This window comes from Hemitrygon akajei, chromosome 8 (genome assembly GCF_048418815.1).
Source record: "Hemitrygon akajei chromosome 8, sHemAka1.3, whole genome shotgun sequence".
NCBI classification, from domain to species: Eukaryota; Metazoa; Chordata; class Chondrichthyes; order Myliobatiformes; family Dasyatidae; genus Hemitrygon; species Hemitrygon akajei.
In genome coordinates, this window is record NC_133131.1 from 65,251,841 (window position 1) to 65,256,249 (window position 4,409).

A 4,409-nucleotide genomic window follows, 5' to 3' on the forward strand; every position below is an offset into this window, starting at 1 on the left:
GATCCGGAGTTCATGCTGTTCTAGGTACAGTTCCCAAGCAACGTCTGTAAATAGCTGCATGCATAGTCTGGAACATTCGGGATCTCCCATATCCCACAAGAAGAGCATTCCACTGTTCAGTCTTTAATCCCCATTGTTCGAGTTCGACGATTGATTGGCTCTTGAGCAAAGTCTCATTATCCCAACGCACATAATGGCCGCTTTGCTCAAGCCACAGACAACTATACTTTGGCTCTTGTCAAGAGCCTAATTGCGCAAACAATCGTGAATTCCGCAGGAAGTCCCAACTGCCCTGTCAGCTTTTTGAATCTGGCGCTTACTCACCGCAAGAAACCGTGGCAAGTGCCGCAGAAATGTTAGCACCGGGATGCCTGCTTCATAGAACCACTTGGAAACGTCATTCCATTCAGAGGTATTAACTGGGATTTCATGAGTAAAGGTGAAGCATTGCAACTCAGAGACAGAAGACCATAAGCGATAACTAATTGATTCTGTTACGAATTTTATTTTAGTCCTTGCGGAATATACAAGGAATCCCGAGTTCTTCCGGCAAGGTGCTGGAAGCTGTTGCAGCCACTTTGCTTCCAGGGAAAACTGCTGACTGGATCTTTCTATGAACGGTACAAGTGCTGGGGATGATCTGCTTGCGATGTCCTCTAACGGGCAGGAAACCCACCCGGCCTTTTCTGATCAAAGTGAGAAGTGGTGTTGCGTCAGCTAAACTTCAGGCCGTCGGTCTGTCAGTGAACCGTTGTTTAGGAAGTGGTGCTGCAGCTGGTTGAGAAAGGAGGGAGCCGTTTTGTCTCTTCCTCTACGAACGTGTGAAAGAGAGAGCGCAAGTGAATAAGTGAATGTGTTATTCTTAAACTGCTATTTTCTCTTCAGTTTTAGGTTGCTGCACTAGTGACCATTACTGTCAGCTCTCTGGCGCAATGGCTGGTTTTTGCTTTCGACTGTTGAAGAATCAAATAATAAGTAAAATGGTTGTGGATTCGAATCACAGCCAGAGAAGCTGCTTTCTTCGCATTTGGTACAATGATAAAAGCGGTCAGAATTCGATTTTCTGACGATGTCGCATGATGGTGGAGAACCTAGCATTTTGGGACATGGATGAAAAAAATCGAGTTAAAGATTTTATTTTCATTTATTATCAAAACACCTACAGTATTGTGCAAAAGCCTCAGGTACACATATATAGCTGGGGTGCCTGCAACCTTTGTACAGTGCTGTAGTAATTTTATGTATCGTACTGTACTACTGCCGCCAAAAATAAGCAAATTTCATGACATAAGTGACTGCTGATAAACCTGATTCTGATATGCGTTTCTATTGTGGACTGAGAGCGAGAAATGGGCAGGGAGAGGGGAATCATGGTTGGGAAAAGAGGAAAGTAGAGGCGATGGAGCAGGAAGCACCCGAGAGCCATTCCGAAATGATCAATAAACCAATTGTTTAGAATTAAATGATCTTGCCGGGAGTCTCAGGACTGGATGTGTCTGCACCCGCGCCACCTCCCCCCCCCCCCCACCCCACTCGCCCGTGGCATACCTTCTTTGCCAACTGTTCCTCAGTCCTCCGTGGCGCTCCAAACTTACCATTCCCAACATCCTTTGTTTCCGCCAGATTTTCAAACTTCTTTCCCGCTCCACGTTGACAATACAGTAGTCTTAGGCGCTGTGCCAAAGATTTTTGCACGGCTGCGCATCAGCGTATACAACCCCAAGATTGATTTTCTTAACGGCACATTATTGCATTTTTCCTCACTGCGTCGTCTCCGCTGAATTGATCGGGATAAATGCGGAGGGGATAAAGTATTCGATTATTCATAAGAAGGTGAAAAAACATACTAAGAAAAAGAAAGCGACATGATAACTGAATTGGTGGGCGTTAGGAGTTCGACAGACAATCTAATCAGCCACAACAAAATTGAGTATCAGAACTGGGTAATCTTCTTCGTGATGATATTGGCCGATGTATGAGTTTTCTGTAGTTTGGGAAATAATGTTACTATTCAACTCGGAATTTGTCGCCTTAGAAACACACCACGTGCCCTATTTACCTGGTATCTAATCACCGATGTTAATCTTCATTAGCTTTTAGCTTCTAAATTAAAAACCCTGACTCAGAAGGCAATGGGGAAAAGAGTGCTGACGGAACAGTCCCTGTTTAATCAGGCAACAACTTCATAGCAACTGTTTCAGCTAATATTAGAGGTTTGTCTTTGCAGATTAGAACGGCTTTAAATACCCCAGAGAGGCCTAAGTATAGAATTTCTAGAACCGTTGCCAACATGAGCGTTTTTATTTGCAACGTTAGGCCTCGAAAGCTAAGATTGCTTCATGTGCAGGACACCCTGGAACAGCTGGGTGTACGTGTGCATAGGTTGTATGCGACAACACAGACAGGCGGCGTGATTTTACTCTTCGCATCCGCTGGAAATGTGAACAGTTAAGCCCAATGTCCCATGCGCAGACTGAGAATACTGTAGATAATTAGCGTCCTTCCTGGAAAGTCATTGCTTGCCACCCGGCAGTTTGAAGAGGCAACTCTGTTCCACTGCTCGCTCCAGTCTGCTTTAATGAAATATCGAATGGCTGGAAAATGGAAGATCCATCAATCTTCAAGCACTTATCCGTGAGAATGTTTCACAACATAGGCCGATGGAATAACGCTTTCATGATCAACGTGATCAACCAACCCACATCAGTGTGCAATGAATAAGAAACGTGATAGGATGGCTGAGGGGTCTGAAGGGATCTGAGGGGTCAGAGGGTGGGAATCGAACGTAGTTGGTGTAAAAGTATTTAATGTCCATATATCTTTTAGCTCCTTTCTGTAACGGCGATTCTCCGATTTCTAGAAATATGCAGCAAGCTAGTCGGGATTCGTTTCCAAAACCATTGAAATGCAGAGTGCTATCGTTTCTGATTAAGACCAGTATAATTTAACAATGCAGGGCACGACCGCGATCTGACAATTGTCAACACACTGCACTACACGAACGAACACTGTAAAAACACTATAACGAGTTAAGCAAACTAATCAGAACTGTCATGTATTTGAACCGTAGTCCTGTTTCTTGCTCCACAGACAATACCAGACATACGAAATGTTCGAGGACATTTTTTTAATTTACTCTGTTCTTGTTCCATTCCTTCATGCCGCTTTGTTCTTTGTGACTACAGGTGCAGTATAATTTGTAACTTGCAGCTTACTTGACGATGTTCCCGAAAGACGCTTTCATCATAAAGTAAAGGCTCCGCTGGGAGTCGAACCCAGGATCTCCTGTTTACTAGACAGGCGCTTTGACCAGTTAAGCCACGGAACCCTTACACAATCTTGCAGCTGTCATAAAGACATTTCACTTGCATTAACTTATCTTGTACACATGCTACTGAGGGAAATGCATAGATCAGATAAAAAAACACTGTACTGTGGGACTTCTCAATGCATTCTGCATGCAAAGCATATGCTCATATTCTCACCACAACTCACTCGTTTTCAGGACATTGCTCCATTCGTGGAAGATCAACCAGCCTGAACCTTCATTAGAAGTGTGGAAGTTTCCTTTATTCTCGACTGTGGTAGTGCCTGATGAATGCTTCACGCCATCACACCCCTTCATCTCGTTTCGAAGGCAAGATGGAGTCTGCCACTTACCATCTGTTAACGTATGAGCTTCAACACGTTTTTAAAGCAATGTTTTAGGTGGTTTTCATGCAAAGCTCTTTAAGCAGGATAGGTAAAAACAAAATCCATGTTTTGAAAATGAATCCTAACCTTGATACTTGGGATGATCCATTCACGGATTAAACTTGAAGAAATTTAAACATTAGAGAAGATAAAGGCACAGACCAAAGAAATAATCGGACCAACCAGACTGAAAGAGATTTGAAAAAAACACAACTGTCTCTGACGTAGCTATCTGGTCGGTATTGTTCAACAGAAGAGTTATAGCTAAATGGGTTAGATAGAGAAACTTCGTACTTCTGGAACACGTTTAATTACTTACTCACTTAATTACTTACTGTCCATTACGCCGCTGGCTTTTACGGCAGCAATGAAGGTCTTTCATCTCTGTTTGTCCTTGGCTGTTTCCTCTGTTGTGTCCTAGTAGGCTCAGGTTCCTCGTTTCTGTCTCTGCGGTACGGCGCCAAGTTGTCTTTGGTCTCTCACGTTTCCTCCGCCCATCAGGGGTCCAATGAAGTGCTGTCTTGATGATGGAGTTGGCCTCGCTTCTCATCGCATGCCCAATTCATCTGGAGCGTTTCCTCGTGATGGTTGCGGTCTTGTCCGCTTGATGATATTAAAGGAGCAGGGCGTGGATGGAGAATTTTATTGGCCAGAGAATACGAAGTGTCTTCCAGAAGCTCGTAGTGTGGGAAGACGACAGCTTGGCAAGCTCTCTG

The 4,409-nt window shown here is 44.0% G+C and overlaps 1 non-coding gene across 1 annotated transcript; it reads right to left on the bottom strand.

Annotated features, from left to right (window-relative positions):
* Positions 1-3,254: 3,254 nt before the first annotated feature.
* trnat-agu (transfer RNA threonine (anticodon AGU)) lies at positions 3,255-3,328 on the bottom strand. Its single transcript has one exon. It is a non-coding gene; the product is annotated as a tRNA-Thr (tRNA).
* Between the last annotated feature and the right edge of the window lie 1,081 nt (positions 3,329-4,409).